The sequence below is a fragment of the Ornithodoros turicata genome, chromosome 1, assembly GCF_037126465.1.
Source record: "Ornithodoros turicata isolate Travis chromosome 1, ASM3712646v1, whole genome shotgun sequence".
Lineage (NCBI taxonomy): Eukaryota > Metazoa > Arthropoda > Arachnida > Ixodida > Argasidae > Ornithodoros > Ornithodoros turicata.
The window spans coordinates 160,732,646-160,754,818 of NC_088201.1; the positions used below are offsets into that span (position 1 = coordinate 160,732,646).

Sequence of the window (22,173 nt, forward strand, 5' to 3'; positions counted from 1 at the left end):
AAGAGCAGCGCCGTTCTGCAATCGGAGAAAACATGCCTTAGTGTTTCGTCGTGGCCACAGACATCGCATTTCCCATTGTTCGGCACAAAGAAGCCTTTCCCCATCATCCACTTTCTCACTGGGAGGACTTCACAATGCAAACGAACAAAGAAGTCCTTTGTCCCCGTAGCTACTGGCAGCTGGCGAATTCGCTTCAATGTATCCATCCCTACCATCTTCCCGCTTAATTGGCGATGTAGTGGAGGAGCAAAGGTACTGGATATCGTGTCCCAGTAAAGCGTTTTACCAGCTAAGGAACGGCGCCATGGAAGCAAAAATACAATGCGACGTCACGGAGCTAACGACCCCTAGCAGGGAGTGAACAAGAGAGTCTACCAAAACTGTAACATAAATGCGACAATGATGGGACAGTTAGGCACCGGAGGGAGTCGAACGCTGGACCTCCTGTTTACTGGAGAGGCGCCTTAACCACCTAAGGCACGGCGCCATGGAAGGGAAAGTACAATGGGATGTCGCGGAGCTAACGATCCCTAGCAGGGCTTGAACAAGAGTGTCTACCAAAACTGAAACATAAACACGACAACGATGGGACAGTTAGGCACCGGAGGGAGTCGAACCCTCGATCTCCTGTTTACTAGACAGGCGCCTTAACCACCGAAGCCAGGGCGCCATGGAAGGCAAAATACAACGCGATTTCGCGGAGCTAACGATCCCTAGCAGGGCGTGAACAAGAGAGTCTACCGAAACTACAACACAAACAGGACAATGATGGGACAGTTAGGCACCGGAGGGAGTCGAACCCTCGATCTCCTGTTTTCTACACAGGCCCTTTAACCACCTAAGCCACGGCGCCTTTTTTTTACTGATAATTTATTGCATAAAATCAATCGAAATACACAACTTGTGCATCACCACCATTTAAAAACTGTGCACGTTCAGTCGCTTGCATAGTTGCATGCAGAGTTCATTTCTTAGTCTTCAACTCTTTCGACGAGGATCCTGAAACGAGCTTCCCAATTCGGCCAAAGGTTGTTGGATGCAGAGTGTTTATGACGGAAGCCAACTGCTCCCACCTTTCTTCATCGCGCAATCTGTTTTCGCCACGTAAAGAAAGAGTCCACAGGAGCTTCTGCTTCAGATATATCACTGGCGATTCCACTCTGACGTCGCATTCAACGCGTCCTGTTCTCGACTTCCAAATCGCGTGCAGACCGGCTGCTGCCACAACTGACACCACTTCGGCATGTTTTGCTTCCGAGAAAGTAAGGAACTTGAGGCTCTCGTAAGACAACTCCTCTCTAATCCGCAGAGTTGCTCGCAGGTCACTCCAGAAGAGCAAGGCGACTCGGCAATCATAGAACACATGCCGTAGGGATTCCGTTTCACCGCAGACGTGGCACCTCGCATCGCAGGGTACAAAGAAACCTTTACCCTTTAGCCATTGTTTAACTGGGAGAACTTCGATATGAAAGCGTACGAAGAAGTCTTTCGTACCTGAGGCTATCGGCAATTTCTTTAATCGGTTCAACACGTCCTGCCCCGGAAAGGTCGTATAGTTTAGCCTATACAGCGGTGGTGGGAAGAGACTTGTCACCGTATCCCAGTAGAGTGTCCTCCTTTTCACCTTTACCAGGTATTCCCAAGAGAACTTCTCAAGGAAGAACTCAATGCTGTGCCTGATTTCCTTATAGAATTTGAGAGCGTTCTCTCTGGTATACCGTGGCAGTGCTTACAATCCATTGCAACAAATTCTGCGTTCCCAAGCACTGCACCGCAGCGCGAAGTTCCGGCTTCGATTCGTCCCTAAAGAAGATGAAACGCTGTACCATGATCTTGACCTCTAAGTTAACAACGTTCAGACCACCCGCCTGGAGGGGCAAGAAAATATTTGACCGGCGCATCCTTTCAAACTTTGAACCCCATAGAAGCGTTGCACAGGTTCTGTGAAAGCGCTGCATTGTAGCCGCGTCGACTGGGATAGCTTGAGCGGAGTATAGCATCGCTGGATAGAGTACAGTATTGCACACAAAGCTGCGGTGAAACAGCGAAAGGTGTCTTCCTCGGTACTGTTCCAATTTACCCTGAAGAGCATTCAGCTTCGGACGCCATTTTACTTCTTCCGCTATTTCCCAATCCAGATTGACGCCCAAGTGCTTCCCAACTTCTTCCGAACATGGAATATCCATAAAAATTTCCGGCTTCCGTTCCCAGTCTCCTAGCCAGATGCCTTTCGACTTTTTTGGATTGATTTTGGCTCCGGAGGAATCACAAAAGTTCTGGATTATGGAGAGGGCCACCTTCACTTGCATTTCTGATTTACATATGACCGCTATGTCGTCTGCGTATGCCAGCACCTTGACTTCTTCTTTTGCTAGAGTTAAACCCTCGATTTGCTGGCACTGTAGTATCGCCCGACAAAGAGGTTCCACGTACAACGAGAAAAGCGTAGGCGACATAGGGCATCCCTGTCGCACTGAGTTGGAGATGGCAATTCTGGGACCTAAAACACCGTTGATGATGAGCTGTCCGGAGATGTGAGTGTAGCAAATCTGTACCCACTGGAGAAAATCCTCGGTTACATTTACACATCGCAACACCTCGAACAGGAACTTGTGACGTACGCGATCAAATGCCTTGCTTAGGTCAGCCTGGAAGACGGCAAGACTAGAGCCCGTTATTTTGGACGTCTCTACTACAGTGCGCATCAGATGAAGGTTTGCGGATATTGATCTTTTCTTAATGCCGTACGCTTGGTGTTTTCCAATCACTCTCCACAGCAGGTTATCCAACCGTCGGGCCAACACCTTCGCCAGGATTTTGTAGTTCGTGCATAGTAAACTGATAGGACGTAGATCAGATGGTGCTGGGACTCCCTCCTGCTTAGCTCTTTTTGGTATTAGTATCGTGTGGCTGTTCCTCATGGGCGTCGAGTTTTGATGTCTTCGAACACTTCTTCTAAGACTGGGCATAGCTCTTCCTGAAACTTCTTGTAGAAGGCAGATGTTAGCCCGTCCGGTCCAGGCGCCTTGTTACTTGGTAGCTTACGGATTACCCATTGGATTTCACTCTGTGTGATTTTGCCTGTACCACTTTCCTTCTCTTCGTCTGAAAGTTTTGGCATGTTCTTCAATATAATATCGTTGGGACTGGTTGCGTCGTCTTTCAGGTTAAACAGCTCCTTATAGTGTCTTGTAATATCGCTTCTACCACATCCGTATCTTCTGCAACCGCTCCCTTGAAACTTATTTTAGTTATCCCGTTTTTCACCGCTCGCTCTCTTTCTCTTAACAGAAAAACTTTGGTCGGGGCCTCGTCCCTTTCTAAAGCTTCTAAACGGCTTCATATCTGTGCACCTGCAAACGTTTCGCGCATCCTTTCAAGCATCTTCTTCTTGATTTCTTTTATATCTGAAGAGAAGCGACCTGGGCTCTCCTCCTCTTCTTTCAAAATGGTTATCAAGCTTTCCGTCAGCGCTTTCATTTCCTGCTTCTCCCGCAGGGCCCTCCTCTCGCAGTGTTCGATAGCTTTGAGACGAACTTCATACTTGAAGGTCTCCCATACTGGAGCAGTGACACCCGTTTCTTTTATCTTCAAGATCATGTTCTTAATCTCTTCGACGAAATTTTCGTCCTCAAGGATGCTGTCGTTTAGTTTCCACGGCAAAATCCGTTTCCGGCTAGGTTTCCCTCTGCCCGAATACGCTTACAGTACGCTTACGCAGGCATGATCCGAGAAGGCTAGCGGCAGAACTTTGTATTCGCTTGCATAAGACTTGATGTCTCCGGAGATGTAAATTCGGTCCAGGCGTGCGTGTGACTCCCCTTGCCAGTGGGTAAATCTTATCGTGTTAGCATCTTATCCGACTGCAACGTCCTGAAGGTCGTTATTTTGCAGCAACCTTTTTAATTCGTATACACTGCTGTTCTGCTTTTCACTCTTATACGAACAGTCCTGTCTGCAAACTACACAATTGAAGTCTCCGGCCACTATCAATGTACCTTCTGTTTTAGTGAAGTGCCTTACGCTGGTTTCAAAGAAAATCTTCCGCTCAGCGCATCCGTTTGGAGCATACACGCTTATAACCCTGATAATTCGACCTTTCCATAGACAGTCCACACTCGCCGCCCGACCGTTTTGCTCCAAGTCAGAGTCTATTACCGTTAACTTGCTACTTTTCTTTATCATCACAGCTACTCCCGCACTGCCGCTGGCCCCTGAAGCATGAAACACGAGAAACCAACGTCTGAAGGCTTCCACCAACTCAAATTCCTGTTCCTGCGTTGAAATTTTCGTTTCTTGTATACACAGGACATCAAACCTTTCCTTCAGTGCGACACTCAATAACCAAGTCTTCCTTTCTTTTCGTAAAAGACTGCTTGCGTTTATCGTTGCAACTTTTATCTTCTTCCTTCTTGTCATGGTTCTAAAAACTTCAAAGAACTTGTAGCACTTACTTCTTCTGCCCTTTTAAGAGTCGTCTTTTCTCCTCTGGAGTAATGAGTGGAGCCGGAGAAAATCTTGACTTTTTTAGGCTTGACACACTATCCTTCCATTTCCACTCATTTGTGTTGTTTTCTGATGTTTCCGCACTGCTGGCGATGCTCACCGCCTCTACCGACATAGTTTCGCTATTGGAGTCCTCTTCTTTATCCTTTCCTTTGGACTGTTCCCATACTTCTGTGCCGGTCTTGAAAACTTCCATGGAGTCTACTTCTTTTCCTTCTGTCGCATCCTCTGATTGTGGTGCTACATTATGACTGCTGCATCGGTCATCATTTCCGCCTTCATCCCAGGGAGCTCATGGTGGGCTAGTAAACGTCTAAATGACGTCTAAAAAAAGAGATAAGGAATGTCTATAGAATGTCTAGGCAATTAGACCAAATGTCTAGTATCCGTCCACTAGACGTCAAATAACACGTCTAACGTTACGCCACCTAGCCATCTAGCCCTAGACATCCGATGTCTATGTACCTAGCCGTGATTTAGACATTCTTTTGACCTGGATGTCTGGAACAGGGTCAGACACTTAACCATGTATTAGACATGAAGTCTACAGCTAGACCAATTTTATCCCTCCATTCAGGCGACAGGTCTAGGGTTATACATTTCCTGTACCTTACTTTAGCCACCTTTAGACCTACTTTAGACCATGACTAGTCCTGCTACCGTCCTGGCATGCATTCATGCAGAAATGTGATATAATTGATAGCAACACGGATCTCAGCATAAACATTTATTCACAGTAAACCACACACAAAGTCTACGGTACAAAACTCTTGTCTAAAATTGGATTGACTTTGCCGCCAAGCAGGCGTCTTGTGTTTTGACTGAGGAGTGTTGAACTGGCAGCAGGGTGTTGATGGCCACCTCATTCCTTTCTTCCAACGAGTGATTGTTGGTGCTGCAGCACTGCCTCCAATGACTCACTGTGGCTAGAAAATAGAACAAAACATGTCAGAAAGCATTATGTAGCCTGCTAGTTCTAACTAGTTTGTTTAGTGGCTATGCACACTCTTTTACGGGATGCTTGTCTGGCCACATAAGAGCAAAAGCTGTATCAACATTGATCTGAGAGACACAAAGAAAAGAAGCTGCACGTACAAAAATCACAGAACTGTTACAGCTACACAACACAAATTGCAGCAACAGCTGAAAATGTGTTTGCGCATCACTAGCTGATGTGGACGCTAGAACCCTGCACCATCCGCGGATGGAAGCGAATATCAGTAAGATACTTGCGGATTCGGATGAGAATTTATCACTTTCTGCGGTGTGCGGATCGGATGGCTCGAGGTCGGATGCGGATATACCGCATCCGATGTAATTTTTCTGTCGATGTAATTTTTCTACTAGCAATTTATTTGTATTGCGCACCGACAGCGAGCGCATGCCCAGGTTCACCTTTAACCATGCACGGCCAAGACGGGAGAGAAGGCATTTTGGCGTCCACACGAGCACCGGTGAGGAAGCGTTCCAGAAGTCTCTCCATATCGCGTTTGTTGAAAGGTTTACCTTTGCTTGTCGCCATGAGTCCTTCCATGAGAGCATGGAGGCATCCGAAATTATACCAACATTCTTCTGGCTGTGTTTACGCGTCCTTCGAAACTTGCGGATCTAAACGGTTGTGTATGCAACGGTGCGGAGCAGATAACGTGTACGCGGATGCTAAAAATCTTATCTGCGCAGGGCTCTAGCGGACGCTGCCAGGATCTCAGTGAAATGAGGATGTAACAGCTGTCGCTGTGAAAGTACGTCAATGTGACAGGCGTTTTCTCGTGACACACGACCTTACCTGGTCGAGCAGGCGACTGCTAAGCACTCCATGATTGGCGCAGCACTTCCATCACTCCATTACGCTAAAAAAACATCTGTGCTGCTCTCATAACTTTGGTGCAAAACTTCTGTACAGGATAAAAATAAACACTGTGTATATTATAAAAGACAATACAAAGCAAGAGCTGTATCACTACGTCAAATATTATAAGTACGTACAAGTAGCATACAAGTTTATTCACATGACATCATCCGCAGGAGACTGCCACTGTCGCTAGCAGGCAGATTTGCTGCCATCGGCCTTATTGTAGATTTCAGTCAAGCTGTTACCCATATTATACTCACCGTATATCTGGTGTTTAAAACTTGTTGCTCTGTGATTTGTAGAATCTCTGAGCAATTTCCATATTTTTTGTGTTAATAGTCACCTAAAAAGCATAATGCAGCGAACAAATGCAAGGACTAAACATTGAGGGACCTATAGTATGGCGCTGAGGTGACTTCAGTGAATAAACCTTTTAGGAACTCAAATCTTGCACTACTACCCGGTAGCTGTTTGGGTGAAGTAAGACGGAATGACATAGTCACGCTGTCCTCAATACAATACCAAGGATGTCTCAAAACGACCAAGCACAAAAATACTAGTTTTGTACCGTTTGATGAATATTTTGTCTGCTGCCCACACAGGTTGTGCGGTTCCTTAGCAAGCTTCTGGCAGTCATTTCTTCTACATCGCACTTCCCTGCTGACTTTCACAGCATCTGAAAAAAAGTTTGATTTCGTTAACCACAAGACAACCATGTAAATGGAAAGCAGTTAGAGTCTTCCACCAACTATACTTGCAATACTTTGTTGACAAAAAATTTAAAGAGGCTCCCTCCAGAGTAAGATTAGGGGGTACATCGAACACCAGGAAGATTGGAGGACAACACAGTCACACGTCAGTGACAACTGCTTCCCCTCACCTCACAGGGAACTGTTAAGCTTATGTGCAAATAGCTGTTTCGTAGGGTAGGTTACCACTATTTTCATATCCACCGATGCAAGACAGTACAAGCACCTATAAAAAGAAAAACCCAGTTGCTATGAAACCATGATATGCAAACAAAAGTACTTGCGCAAAATTTTCAGTGTGTAGTTTCACTATCAGCGAAAAATGCAACAACCGAAGTCGGGCTGACATGACAATGAACTAACCAGCATTTATGTTCCGGCATGTCCGCCCTGCAAACCGTAACTGTCGACTTTCGTTTACTCAAGACTTCAACAGTCATCGAAAACTCGTTAATCTCGATGGTTAATTAGTGATACCGTATTTATTTTAGCACCAAGACGAACCAAGGCACTTAATGAAACTTTGTACTGCCGAACATACAATGTTAATCACTACTTTGAATGCAAGTGCAGTCAGGTCAACCCACACTTCCAATATGCTTCAATCGGTGATACGAAGCCGAAATAAAGGAAACGATATTCCGATATTATGCCACGCATCTCTACTACATGCGATTTGGTGCACTGAAACAGGCACATACTTTAATGAAGAGTGAACTCACCCCTTAAACTTGAAAGCCAGAGAACAAAGAAACGTTGTCCACCACAGTACTCTGGCGCTGCGCTTAACAGCTTTTATCACTGGACAGTACGGCGTACGTTCTCGCTATGCTCAAAAATTGCAAGACAAAACGCGCGGGAGATTAGAACTTCGAAAGATTTTCGTATAACAACCAGTGGAATGCAGCATGCAGCCGCGAAGACCCCAACTGCTACCCGTTGCGCGTCTGGAAAGTTTGAAGTTTCAACCGTTGAAACTGAACTGGTTCGAACTGGTTGGATGGATGGATGATGGATGGTGATTGGGTAGACGGGCAGACGTCATTGTCATTGCTTTAGCTCGTGCTTATTGAGTACTTATTTTTTGTAATATCTTTAATTTCCGTGGCCGTTCATTTTAATTGGGTGGTGGAGGTTAAATGTTAAATAACACATATGCCAATCCAGCGGAAGTGACACCAACATCATCATCATTATGCAATCGCCATCGTTGTTGCAGCGACGAGCGTCGTATTTTGTGATGTGTGTGTTGAAAATCGCTGTTCTTTTTGCAAACATTTTATGAGTGCCTTTGCTACTGAGCTACAGGTGTGCCTAATATGTAGCGCATTGCCTGTTCAGCGGTTTCAAAAAGATACCATGGGCAGTTTCAAGATTTTTTGAAGGGTCCTGAAATCCCTGAGTCGCGTCAGATTCCATTTTACTGCTGCAGCTGTGTAGCTTGTGGGAAGATGTTATATGCAGTAAACAAACATCTGCTATCTGCTGCCTACGTGCAAAGTGCTTCTGTGTTTGTGGAGCTATGGTTTATAGTGCTACGCTGCACGATACGTAAGAGTCGTCGTCTTTTTTATTGACGTTTCAGTGATTCAATAATTTAGTTGCTGATTTCTTTAAGTTGGTGTAGCAGTTGGTGCTACACTGCACCAACCCCTGCACCAACACCAATAAGGTGTTGGTGCAGGGGAGTTACTAACGTACAAAATTTACATTTACCAGCAACGGTAACGCCATCAGGAACGATAGTTCAAGAAACATTGCTCCGAACAAATGCAGGCTTTCGTTAAGAAAAAAAGATATATATTCAGTAAAATAAAATATTACTTCACAGCACTTAGATTCTGGTAATGTCTTCTAGTTGTGGATGCTGTCAGTGTATATGCATGTCAGTGAGCCAAAAACACTCGGATCATCATATGTATGGACATTATTTAAATTATCTACGTACCTCAGTCAGACTGCCTTCATCTGACTGATCTTTTGTTACAATATATGGGCATACAACTCACATAGCATGAAAGACTACATACTATCCATTTGGTCATAATATAATTGGACAAAGTTAATGTGGTCCATTCCTTTAATAGTTTCTGAAGGTTGTTGCAGAGTCCAGTTTTATTACCTCAGTATGATCATTTGCAAACAGATTGTACTTGCTGCTCCACACACGTGTGATGGAAAGTAAGAGAATAAGGAATTTCCTTCATGTATGAGGATCATCCAACAAAAGTTCCTCTGCTGTGATCAAAATAATAAACCTATAGCACAACATTGAAAAAAATTATGTACAGATTAGAGCTCAACGTTACACCCTAACACAGTCACCTTATTTAGCTGTACATTTTTGAAACTGTGAGGCATTCACTTTGCATTTCACCTGATCAATTTGTGTTTCATGATCACTTGCGAATTGGTGACTGCCGAGGGGTGCTTTGAGAGGAAGATGGAACAGCAGATTGGGCAAATTTTCATTGAAGTAGGAATCATCACCTTGAGCACGAGGAGAACGAAGTATACAGGAAGCCCACGAAAAGGAAACTCACGTTTGTGTGTCTCCTGTATACTTCATTCTCCTCATGCTCAAGGTGATGCTTCCTATTTCAACGTTGTACCAGCTCGCTTGTGTACTTTTTCTCTCTTTGGCAAATTTCCAGATGAATTTCTGGAACATATCCCGAGTCTTTCAAGACGAGTGCAGACAGCGTTGACGTGGTTGTACTACACCCTTCCAAGTCCTGTGCGTTTTTGTTTCATTGTAGTTTGAAGCTTACCCAGGATCTCGCAGTACATCTGCATTTACTGTCATTGTGCATGTGAGATAATCTACAAGTTGCACACAACGATAGTCCTAAAACATTGTCGGCATAGCCTTTCCAGACGAAAACGCGAGTTTGACCTCCTTCAGAATGCTTTCACCGGGCACCCACCATGACTTCCTATGGTATTTTGTCTCAGCACTTGCATAATGCATCCAGGTTTCATTAATAAAAATTGTTCCAAGAAATTCATCTTGACCGTCTTGATACCATTGAAGGAAAATGCAAGCTGCATTCATTCGTTGCTCTTTACAAATGTTACCGAGCAAATGTGGCCCCCATCTCGCATAACTTTCGTTGACCATACTGAAGGAAATTTGTTCTCATTAGTATCAGAGTGCAGTACCAGTGACCCGCCAGTCTCCGTTAACAATTCTCGGAATTTCAGAAAAGAAACGTCGTTTCGTGGTGTTATAGCTGATCTCCCACTGTACTGTTCATTGTGCAGATTTTCACGACCCTGTATAGAGGACACACAATTTCAATGCCTCTAAAGTGTTTTGTATAAACATGTGTTAACTGTCAGTGGATATTCTCTAAAGTACTCTTTCACTCTTTTATTCTTTAACGAAAAGTAGGATAACTCTTCCGTACTAGGATAGTCAGACGTACTCGGAAATATTACATCCATGCTTGAATGCCTGACACATTAGGTGAACGGCACTCCATTAACCAACATCTGCAGTGCCGGGATGTCACACCGAACTACTACACCATTCAGGTTGTCCTAGTGGTGTTTCCTTTAAATAACAAATATCGGGAAACTTATTTTTGGATGGCCCTCCTAATTCCAGTTCTCTTTCTGCATTTGGCTACATTTTTTAGATTTCTTGTGACGACTCATGTGGACAAATACCAGCATGGAAGACTTAATAACAATTGGGGTTTACATTGCGAGACAACTGAGATCATGAGCGACGCCACAGCAGTCGGTCTGTGGATTGCCCACCTGAGTGTCCTTAAATGTGCAATGAAAGCTCACCACACAACACACCGTATTTAATGTCCCTTGTGGAAGATGGCATGTCTAAGCAACCTGTATCCTGGCACTAAGTTGCTGCTGTTTTTGGCCGGGTTCGATCCAGCGATCTCGGGATCAGAAGGCGAACAGACTCACTCACCAGGGCCGGTTCACGGACAACTTGAACACCACAATTATGTTAACTCTGCCATCAAGTAATTCAGTTTCCTGCATATGTTTTGTAACAATTGAACTTCAGTTTTGTAAGCCTGAAAGCTAAGCTTAGAACCACCTCTTATAATATAGTGACTGTATTTGATGTGTGAATGTGTTCACACCTCTTAAAAAGCTAATAAAACAAAAATCTTGATGATTTCTAATATGTGGTACATACAAGGCCAGCTACAAGACGTCTACAATTAGACGTCAATTACTAAATGTCTACAAGATGTCTAGTAAATCACTAATTTTAGACGTCTAAATAATGGTAAGACTTTTAGACGTCTAGTCAACGTCTAGTTTGGGCACTATCCCTAAAGTCTAGGGCTAGAACAGGTCTGGACGTCTAGTTGACTACCATGTGTTCCCTGGGATCACTTAGCCCATCCTTCTGATGGACTTCCGTACATCCTTCATTTCCCTTGGGTTCAATCTTACTCTCCTCATTCGATGTGTAGGCGTCTGCCCTCATAGACTGGTCCCTGAGAGGTGGTCCCCTAGGTTCATCCGACATAGTTCCACCGCTGCGACCTAGATCACCGGTATCACCCGCCTGCGTGCTCTCTTCGACATCCATCAAATCCACCACCGTTGTATCTTGCACGGCAGTTCTCGTCTTCGAAGCATACGTGCTGACGCAATCATCCGCTTCATGGCCGAAGCATCTGCAGCATTTGCACCATGGAGTCCTGCACATCTTCCTCAAATGACCAACTCTTTTGCATCTTAGACACATCGGCGGTCTTCCTGGGATGTCGATAAGCATTTGACCGCCGAGGATTTTCATAATGTGCGGTATGCTGTCCACGGAAACAACGTCGCGTAGGACTATCCTCACCTTCCTTGTTGTAGTCTCCGCTCCTGCGAAGGCAGTTGACCTCCACCTCTCCCTTTCTATGTTTTCCACCTTTCCGAAGGGATTAAGCACGCTGGTTAGAGCCTGATCAGAAATGTGCAAAGGAAGCCAATGCACCGACATCAAGAGCTCCTTTTGATTTGGGTCAATGACGACACACTTTCTACTTTTCACGTTGATATGCCCCTTCGCAACCAGTTTTTCCTTAGGCAGTCTAGTATGAAGCGTGAGGGCCCAAACATGATTGTAAAGGTAAGCTCCAAACTGGGCCACGTCTGCTTTATCAATCACGCTAAACACTTCTTCAGCAAAATCGTCTACGTGATAAGACCTCCCTGCTGGGTCCGCATGAAGGAAAACAGTGTTGAGTGAAACATTACCGCTTGGAAGTGTGGGCAGTAGAAGTCTGTAAATCTCGTTCGACGAAATCACTCGTGAATCTTTCGAGGTATCCCGGCTAGGCTTAGCCGTGTTAGGGTTAACCGCTCCACCGGAGCTCATATCGCTCACGTCCGTATCGCTCGAAAGCCGGAAGTGAAACTCCCCCACCTATGCCACGGCGCCATGGAAGGCAAAATACAACGCGATTTCGCGGAGCTAACGATCCCTAGCAGTGCGTGAACAAGAGAGTCTACCGAAACTGCAACACAAACACGACAGTGATGGGACAGATAGGCGCCGGTGGGAGTTGAACCCTCGATCTTCTGTTTCCTACACAGGCCCTTTAACCGCCTAAGCCACGGCGCCATGGAAGGCAAACTACAATGTGATGTGGCGGAGCTAACGATCCCTAGAACGGCGTGAACAAGAGAGTCTACCAAAACTGCAACATAAACACGACAATGACGGGACAGTTAGGCACCGGAGGGAGTCGAACCCTCGATCTCCTGTTTACTAGACAGGCGCTTTAACCACGTTAGCCACGGCGCCGTGGAAGGCAGAATACAATGCGATTTCGCGGAGGTAACAATCCCTAGCAGGGCGTGAACAAGAGAGTCTAGAAACACTGCAACATAAACACGACAATGATTCGGTAGTTAGGCACCGGAGGGAGTCGAACCCTGGATCTCCTGTTTACTAGACAGGCGCTTTAACCACCTAAGCCAGAGAGCCATGGAAGGCAAAATACAATGCGATGTGGCGGAGCTAACGACCCTGGCACGGCGTGAACAAGAGAGTCTACCAAAACTGCAACATAAACACGACAATAAAGTGACAGTTAGGCACCGGAGGGAGCCGAACCCTCGATCTCCTGTTTACTAGACAGGCGCTTTAACCACCTTAGCCAAGGCGCCATGGAAGGCAAAATATAATGCGATGTCGCGGAGCTAACGATCCCTTGGAGGGCGTGAACAAGAGAGTCTACCAGAACTGCAACATAAACACGACAATGATGGGACAGTTAGGCACCGGAGGGAGTCAAACCCTCGAGATCCTGTTTACTGGACAGGCGCTTTAACCACCTAAGCCACGGCGCCATGGAAGGAAAAATACAATGCGATGTGGCGGAGCTAACAATCCTCGGCACGGCGTGAACAAGAGAGTCTACCAAAACTGCAACATAAACACGACAATGACGGGACAGTTAGGCACCGGAGGGAGTCGAGCCCTCGATCTCCTGTTTACTGGACAGGCGCTTTAACCACCTAAGCCACGGCGCCATGGAAGCCAAAATACAATGCGATTTCGCGGAGGTAACAATCCCTAGCAGGGCGTGAACAAGAGAGTCTAGAAACACTGCAACATAAACACGACAATGATTCGGTAGTTAGGCACCGGAGGGAGTCGAACCCTGGATCTCCTGTTTACTAGACAGGCGCTTTAACCACCTAAGCCAGAGAGCCATGGAAGGCAAAATACAATGCGATGTGGCGGAGCTAACGACCCTGGCACGGCGTGAACAAGAGAGTCTACCAAAACTGCAACATAAACACGACAATAAAGTGACAGTTAGGCACCGGAGGGAGCCGAACCCTCGATCTCCTGTTTACTAGACAGGCGCTTTAACCACCTTAGCCAAGGCGCCATGGAAGGCAAAATATAATGCGATGTCGCGGAGCTAACGATCCCTTGGAGGGCGTGAACAAGAGAGTCTACCAAAACTGCAACATAAACACAACGATGATGGGACAGTTAGGCACCGGAGGGAGTCGAACCCTCGATCTCCTGTTTACTAGATAGGCGGTTTAACCACCTAAGCTACGGCGCCATGGAAGGAAAAATACAATGCGATTTCGCGGAGGTAACAATCCCTAGCAGGGCGTGAACAAGAAAGTCTAGAAACACTGCAACATAAACACGACAATGATGGGGCAGTTAGGCACCGGAGGGAGTCGAACCCTAGATCTCCTGTTTACTAGACAGGCGCTTTAACCACCTAAGCAGGAGAGCCATGGAAGGCGAAATATAATGCGATGTCGCGGAGCTAACGATCCCTTGGAGGGCGTGAACAAGAGAGTCTACCAAAACTGCAACATAAACACGACAATGATGAGACAGTTAGGCACCGGAGGGAGTCGAACCCTCGATCTCCTGTTTACTGGACAGGCGCTTTAACCACCTAAGCCACGGCGCAATGGAAGGAAAAATACAATGCCATGTGGCGGAGCTAACGATCCCTGGCACGGCGTGAACAAGAGAGTCTACCAAAACTGCAACATAAACACGACAATGACGGGACAGTTAGGCATCGGAGGGAGTCGAACCCTCGATCTCCTGTTTACTAGACATGCGCTTTAACCACCTAAGCCACGGCGCCATGGAAGGCAAAATACAATGCGATTTCGCGGAGCTAACGATCCCTTGGAGGGCGTGAACAAGAGAGTCTAGCAAAACTGCAACATAAACACGACAATGATGGGACAGTTAGGCACCGGAGGGAGCCGAACCCTCGATCTCCCGGGAGTTTACTAGACAGGCGCTTCAACCACCTTAGCCAAGGCGCCATGGAAGGCAAAATACAATGCCATGCCGCGGAGCTAACGATCCCTTGGAGGGCGTGAACAAGAGAGTCTACCAAAACTGCAACATAAACACGACAATGATGGGACAGTTAGGCACCGGAGGGAGTCGAACCCTCGATCTCCTGTTTACTAGACAGGCGCTTTAACCACCTAAGCCACGGCGCCATGGAAGGAAAGATACAATGCGATGTGGCGGAGCTAACGATCCCTGGCACGGCGTGAACAAGAGAGTCTACCAAAACTGCAACATAAACACGACAATGATGGGACAGTTAGGCACCGGAAGGAGTCAAACCCTCGAGATCCTGTTTACTAGACCGGCGCTTTAACCACCTAAGCCACGGCGCCATGGAAGGAAAAATACAATGCGATTTCGCGGAGGTAACAATCCCTAGCAGGGCGTGAACAAGAGAGTCTAGAAACACTGCAACATAAACACGACAATGATGGGGCAGTTAGGCACCGGAGGGAGTCGAACCCTGGATCTCCTGTTTACTAGACAGGCGCTTTAACCACCTAAGCCAGAGAGCTTTTTTTAGACCTTTTTATTTTGATACATTTTAACTTGACATCAGATTAAAAACACTTGCATTTAAAAGAGTGGACTCCGACTTGGAGCAACACAGCCACAGAATTGTTCAAGCCATTCCGGTACTTCTCCTCTGCATTCAGCATATCGTTTCATTTGTCTTAGTTCTTCTCTTAAATATACCATCGGTGGTCTCATGGGCTCCTCGTTTCTGCCAGCAATGATGACTTTCCATAATGAGTACAATGCGACTACACACAGGACGTCATATCGTGGCCCTTTCTTCCCTGCTAAGGGTAAGTAGCGCATCGTGTGGGGATTAAGTCGCAAACTTTTCCGAATTAATATACTTAGGTCTTGCGACAGGAACTGGGCCTCTGTACAATAAAGAAAAATGTGTTCAATAGTTTCAGGTTCTCTGCAGTAACGACAGTTAACTGACCATGGTACGAATATTCCTTTCGCTGCCAGCCACGATTTCACGGGCAACGTGTTTGTATGTATCTTGAAGAAAAATGTTTTTAGCGCTGGCTTAATCGGCATTTTCCTAACACGGCAAAGTACATCAGTACCTGGCCAGTCACTCGGAATTTGTCTGTATATTGGAGTTGGAAAGAGGCATTCAATGAGATCCGCTCTTAGCTTGCTTCTTGACACACTGAACACATAGTCTCTTGTAAACCTAGTCAGTAGGAACCTTATACTTTCCACCACATCACTGTAGAATCCAGACAACACAAACGTACGTTTCACAGTCCCTACCACGATCTGCGGTAGATATACCTGTCCAACACTCTGCAGCATTTCACACAAAACAGGGTGCCTGCATTTGCGAAAGAAAAAGAGCCTCATAAGTAGTTTTTGGACAAACAGATGCTGTAGCCCTACTCCCCCATCACGTATTGCTTTGAACAAGTTGTTCCTTCGCATTGCCTCGATGTTTGATTTCCATATCAGTGTTGCAAACACACGGTGAAGTTGTTGAATTTTGCTCCTCGAACACTGCATCACTTGTAACAGGTAGACAACTTTTGCCACAAGGAACACATTGCAGACACTTGCCCTTTGGAAGATGGACAGCTCTCTCCCTTTGCACATGTTTGCACGAATTTGCACCTTTTTACACAGTTCTGTCCACATCCCATTAGTGTTTCTGGTTTCCTGCAGGGGGACACCTAAGTATACAGTCGGATTACACTGCCACTTTATACCCTCATACATCTTTGGTGTAGAGCCCCATTGTCCAGCCCATATACCAACTGATTTTTCCTTATTAAGCCTGGCACCCGACAACTTACAGAATTCTTCAATTTCCTTCAGCACTCCCGCAACACTCTTTTTGCCCGCAACCACAAACGTCAGGTCATCAGCGTAAGCCAAGACCTTCACTATGCTGTCACCCAGGTGATAGCCTCTTATATCCATGTTGCTTAAAACTCTTTGGCACAGTGGTTCTATATAGAGGTCGAAGAGTAGTGGGGATAATGGGCACCCCTGTCGTACCTATGATTTCAGTTGGATTGCACGTGTGCACTTATTATTAATTACTAGTTTCGTCGTCACCGCGTTGTAACAGAGACGAAGACGTTCCGTGAACACCTTTCCGACATTCATCTGCTGGAGAGTGGAAAATAAGAAATCATGACTCACACGGTCAAAGGCGTTCAATAAGTCGGCCTCAATGACTGCCGCCTGATCTCCTTCTTGCCTGCATACATCAATTACAGTACGGAGCACATGAATGTTCGTTTGGATGCTTCTACCCCTGATGGCACAGGTCTGATGATTTGCGACGAGGGTTCCCATGACTTTCTGCAGCCTAGCTGCGAGGACTTTGGCATAGAGTTTATAATCTACATTGCTGAGTGTGATTGGCCTGTAGTCTGCGACACATGGTATTCTTCCTTCTGCCTTTTTCTTCAGTATTAGGACGGTGTGTGATCGTCGAAACGATCCAGGTAGCAATCCTTCTCTTTCGGCTTCCTGATATACTTCTAATAACACCGGTGATAACAAATCGGCAAACTTTTGATAGAACTCGGCCCCTAGCCTGTCAAGTCCCGGTGTCTTGTTCTTTCCCAATGATGTCATTGCCGCTCTTATCTCTTGTAGTTGTAATGGCTGGTCTAACATTTCTTGGTCTTCCATTGTTAGCTGCGTCAGCTTCCATTGGTTTTCACAGTCCGTCAGTTTCGATTTTCTTTCTTTACCTATTAATTCTTCATAATATTCTTCGAAGCATCTGTGTATTTCTATCTGTTCACTGATTATTTTTCCTTCATGCTGGATTTCTTGTATAACTTTCTTCTTCGCATATTGCATTTCTTGAGTGAAATGCCGTTTACCAGGTAGCTCATCTGGAAGAAATTGCTGTGATCTTGCCGTAATTTTTGCGCCTTCATATTTGGAGTGATTTATCAATTCAAGCTCGTATTTTATATCTTCCATTTCTTTATAGTATCTTCCTGGACTTTCCGATTCCAATAACGTGACACTGTGCAGTTTTTTCTTTAATTCGTCTTCACGCCATCTTGCTTGGTACACTATGATGCTGCTTCTCTCGATAGCAAGGAATCGTATTCGCTGCTTGAATTGTTCCCAGAATAAAATCTGGGTTCCACTGCCTGGTATGATCTTTGCGATTTCTTTCTTGACATCATCCACGAATTTCTGGTCTTCCAACAATTTCACATTAAATTTCCAAAGCACCCATCCTTGCTTGTATGATTCTAAAGGCTCGGATTTTCCCAATGTAACTTCCACGAGACTATGATCACTGAAGTACACTGGTTCCACCCGGTATTTGTAGACTTTCTTCGTACTTGACGCCGTAACATACACACGATCTAACCCAGCATGGACATTCTTTTGGAAATGAGTAAATCTCTGTGTCTTTGGCGCTGCATATTCAAGTGCGTCTATTATGCCTGAGTTTCGTATTATGCTTCGTAAAGCTTCTGTACCTTTATCAGTTGTCCCTTTTACATTACTTCTGTCGTTATCTTTCAAGGTGCAGTTAAAGTCACCCAGGAGCACTGTGTTGTCAACTTCTGTTATAACCTTTGTCAGCGATTCGAAGAAAGCGTCTCTTTCTTGAGCTTCATTAGGTGCGTACACAGCAATAAACCGCCACAGGTCGTTATCTATGAGGACATCGAGACGAGCTGCCCTGCCTTGATCATCAGTTGCATATTGCAGCGGTATCATATCTTCTCTCTTTTTTAAACATAATAATGTTCCCGCCGAGTAGCCATCTGCATGGCTGACGACAACATCATAGCTCTGTTGAAACACGTTGGTGATTAAATCTTCAGTGGCTTCTTGAGAACTTATTTTTGTCTCCTGTATCGCTATCAGATCTAGGTTTGGGAAATTTTCCAGATAACGCTTCAGCTGATATTGCTTTTTCCGTGAATTCAGTCCTCTTATGTTTGAAGTAGCCACAGTAATAGTTTTTTCTTTCATGCAATGGTGTGTCTGCAAAAATTGAAGTGGTGCATACTTAACGTGTTTTCAGCTGTTATGAGGTTGAAGGGGGAACGCACCGCTGCTATATATTTCCAAAAGGCACGTTATCCAAACACGACGCTCCGATTTCTTGGGGTGTAAGAGGAGAAGTTACGTTGAAATCGACCTGCTTGAGTCGTTTCGCACAGGACGTAGATCCACGTTGTTCATTTTCATTGCCGGCAGAAACACTGCTTGCTTGTAATATTCCACTAACCCATCTTCTCGTTGGTTGCTGGTCGTCACGCTGCAATTCAGAGCCTTGCTTCTCATTATCTACTTCCATGTTTGTCGCTATATCTCCGTTTCCATTGAATTCATTTCTTTGTTCATTCTTCTCTTCTTTTTCATATATCTGGATGTCGCTGTCCGTGTCCTCCACATGCATTTCTCTTGCAGGATCTTCCCTCTGTTTGGTTCGCGATGCATACGTAGACACACATTCTTCATCCCGATGCCCATATTTCCTACATTTTTTACACCATGGTGTATTGCAAGCCTTTCTAATGTGGCCTACCTGCTTGCATCTCAAACATACGGGCCACGTCCCTGTATGTCTAATAGCACTTGGCATCCCGCTACGTAGGTTAAGTGGGGCATGTCGTCAACAGAAACATTTTCCTTCAATTCCACGATCACTTCCCGCGTTGTTGATTCCACCCCTTCAAAGAATGAAGTCCTCCACTTTTGCCGGTTCACTTCTTTCACCTTTCCGAAGGCTGATAAGGTTCGAATCACTGCTTCATCCGGAATGTTTCTCGGTGTCCAGTGCACTTTAACGGTGATATCTTTCACATTAGGATCAATTATTTTGCATTTTCTTCCTTTCACTTCTATTTCGCCGATTGCCAATAATTTGTCCTTCGCTACACCATGGTGAAAACATATGGTGCAAACGTGATTGTACTGGTACACTCCGAAGTTCGCCACATCTTCCTTAGTCACTTTTCCCTCAAGGGCTTCACCAAAATGGTGCACATTATAAGGTCTTCCACTCGGGTCTGCGTGCAAAAAAAGCGTATTCCGAGCAACCTTGCCTGTAGGTAATGGTGGCATGATGAGACGATATCCAGGTTTATCCTTCGTTTCTACCTGTACTGTATTAGCCCGGCTATGCCTAGCCGTTGAAACCGCTCCCGAGCAGCTCATGATAACCACGACCGTTTGCCTTCGCAGCCGGAAGTAGGATCCTGTTAAGCCAGAGAGCCATGGAAGGCAAAATACAATGCGATGTGGCGGAGCTAACGAACCCTTGTACGGCATGAACAAGAGAGTGTACCAAAACTGCAACATAAACACGACAATAACGGGACAGTTAGGCACCGGAGGGAGCCGAACCCTCGATCTCCCGGGAGTTTACTAGACAGGCGCTTCAACCACCTTAGCCAAGGCGCCATAGAAGGCAAAATACAATGCGATGTCGCGGAGGTAACAATCCCTAGCAGGGCGTGAACAAGAGAGTCTAGAAACACTGCAACATAAACACGACAATGATGGAGCAGTTAGGCACCGGAGGGAGTCGAACCCTCGATCTCCTGTTTACTAGACAGGCGCTTTAACCCCCTAAGCCAGAGAGCCATGGAAGGCAAAATACAATGCGATGTGGCGGACCTAACGATCCCTGGCACGGCGTGAACAAGAGAGTCTACCAAAACTGCAACATAAACACGACAATAAAGTGACAGTTAGGCACCGGAGGGAGCCGAACCCTCGATCTCCAGTTTACTAGACAGGCGCTTTAACCACCTTAGCCAAGGCGCCATGGAAGCAAAATACAATCCGATTTCGTTCGCGGAGCTAACGATCCCTAGCAGGGCGTGAACAAGAGAGTCTAGCAAAACTAAAACATAAACACGGCAATGATGGGACAGTTAGGCACCCGAGGGAGTCGAACCCTCGATCTCCTGTTTACTAGATAGGCGCTTTAACCACCTAAGCTACGGCGCCATGGAAGGAAAAATACAATGCGATTTCGCGGAGGTAACAATCCCTAGCAGGGCGTGAACAAGAGAGTCTAGAAACACTGCAACATAAACACGACAATGATAGGGCAGTTAGGCACCGGAGGGAGTCGAGCCCTCGATTTCCTGTTTACTAGACAGGCGCTTTACCACCTAAGCTACAGCGCCATGGAGCGAAAAATACAATGCGATGTGGGGAGCTAACGATCCCTGGCACGGCGTGAACAAGAGAGTCTACCAAAACTGCAACATAAACACGGCAATGATGGGACAGTTAGGCACCCGAGGGAGTCGAAACCTCGATCTCCTGTTTACTAGACAGGCGCTTTAACCACCTAAGCCACGGCGCCATGAAAGGCAAAACACAATGCGATTTCGCGGAGCTAACGATCCCTTGCACGCCGTGAACAAGAGAGTCTACCAAAACTGCAACATAAACACGACAACGACGGGACAGTTAGGCACCGGAGGGAGCCGAACCCTCGATCTCCCGTTTACTAGGCAGGCGCTTCAACCACCTTAGCCAAGGCGCCATAGAAAGCAAAATACAATGCGATGTCGCGGAGCTAACGATCCCTTGGAGGGCGTGAACAAGAGAGTCTACCAAAACTGCAACATAAACACGACAATGATGGGACAGTTAGGCACCAGAGGGAGCCGAACCCTCGATCTCCCGTTTACTAGACAGGCGCTTCAACCACCTTAGCCAAGGCGCCATAGAAGGCAAAATACAATGCGATGTCGCGGAGGTAACAATCCCTAGCAGGGCGTGAACAAGAGAGTCTAGAAACGCTGCAACATAAACACGACAATGATGGAGCAGTTAGGCACCGGAGGGAGTCGAACCCTCGATCTCCTGTTTACTAGACAGGCGCTTTACCATCTAAGCCACAGCGCCATGGAGCGAAAAATACAATGCGATGTGGGGAGCTAACGATCCCTGGCACGGCGTGAACAAGAGAGTCTACCAAAACTGCAACATAAACACGGCAATGATGGGACAGTTAGGCACCCGAGGGAGTCGAACCCTCGATCTCCTGTTTACTAGACAGGCGCTTTAACCACCTAAGCCACGTCGCCATGAAAGGCAAAACACAATGCGATTTCGCGGAGCTAACGATCCCTTGCACGCCGTGAACAAGAGAGTCTACCAAAACTGCAACATAAACACGACAATAAACTGACAGTTAGGCACCGGAGGGAGCCGAACCCTCGATCTCCCGTTTAGTAGGCAGGCGCTTCAACCACCTTAGC

At 46.0% G+C, this 22,173-nt stretch overlaps 1 long non-coding RNA gene and 8 other non-coding genes across 11 annotated transcripts; all 9 read right to left on the reverse strand.

Moving 5' to 3' along the window:
* Positions 1 to 779: 779 nt before the first annotated feature.
* Trnas-aga (transfer RNA serine (anticodon AGA)) lies at positions 780 to 853 on the reverse strand. Its single transcript has one exon. It is a non-coding gene; the product is annotated as a tRNA-Ser (tRNA).
* Positions 854 to 5,272: 4,419 nt separating this feature from the next.
* Positions 5,273 to 7,320, reverse strand: LOC135372075 (uncharacterized). Of its 3 annotated transcripts, none has more exons than XR_010415811.1 (4): positions 7,122 to 7,217; positions 6,927 to 7,034; positions 6,293 to 6,401; positions 5,273 to 5,432 (listed from the first exon to the last, which is right to left on the reverse strand). It is a non-coding gene; the product is annotated as an uncharacterized LOC135372075 (long non-coding RNA). The 3 variants fall into 3 exon arrangements; XR_010415810.1 differs by lacking the exon at positions 7,122 to 7,217 and adding an exon at positions 7,239 to 7,320 and having other exon boundaries at positions 5,274 to 5,432; XR_010415809.1 differs by lacking the exon at positions 7,122 to 7,217 and having other exon boundaries at positions 5,274 to 5,432; positions 6,927 to 7,101.
* Positions 7,321 to 12,815: 5,495 nt separating this feature from the next.
* On the reverse strand, positions 12,816 to 12,889 carry Trnat-agu (transfer RNA threonine (anticodon AGU)). Its single transcript has one exon. It is a non-coding gene; the product is annotated as a tRNA-Thr (tRNA).
* Positions 12,890 to 13,546: 657 nt separating this feature from the next.
* Positions 13,547 to 13,620, reverse strand: Trnat-agu (transfer RNA threonine (anticodon AGU)). Its single transcript has one exon. It is a non-coding gene; the product is annotated as a tRNA-Thr (tRNA).
* Positions 13,621 to 14,460: 840 nt separating this feature from the next.
* Positions 14,461 to 14,534, reverse strand: Trnat-agu (transfer RNA threonine (anticodon AGU)). The gene has a single exon. It is a non-coding gene; the product is annotated as a tRNA-Thr (tRNA).
* Positions 14,535 to 15,013: 479 nt separating this feature from the next.
* Trnat-agu (transfer RNA threonine (anticodon AGU)) lies at positions 15,014 to 15,087 on the reverse strand. Its single transcript has one exon. It is a non-coding gene; the product is annotated as a tRNA-Thr (tRNA).
* Positions 15,088 to 20,831: 5,744 nt separating this feature from the next.
* On the reverse strand, positions 20,832 to 20,905 carry Trnat-agu (transfer RNA threonine (anticodon AGU)). The gene has a single exon. It is a non-coding gene; the product is annotated as a tRNA-Thr (tRNA).
* A 290-nt stretch (positions 20,906 to 21,195) lies between these two features.
* Trnat-agu (transfer RNA threonine (anticodon AGU)) lies at positions 21,196 to 21,269 on the reverse strand. Its single transcript has one exon. It is a non-coding gene; the product is annotated as a tRNA-Thr (tRNA).
* Positions 21,270 to 21,744: 475 nt separating this feature from the next.
* On the reverse strand, positions 21,745 to 21,817 carry Trnat-agu (transfer RNA threonine (anticodon AGU)). The gene has a single exon. It is a non-coding gene; the product is annotated as a tRNA-Thr (tRNA).
* Positions 21,818 to 22,173: the final 356 nt, after the last annotated feature.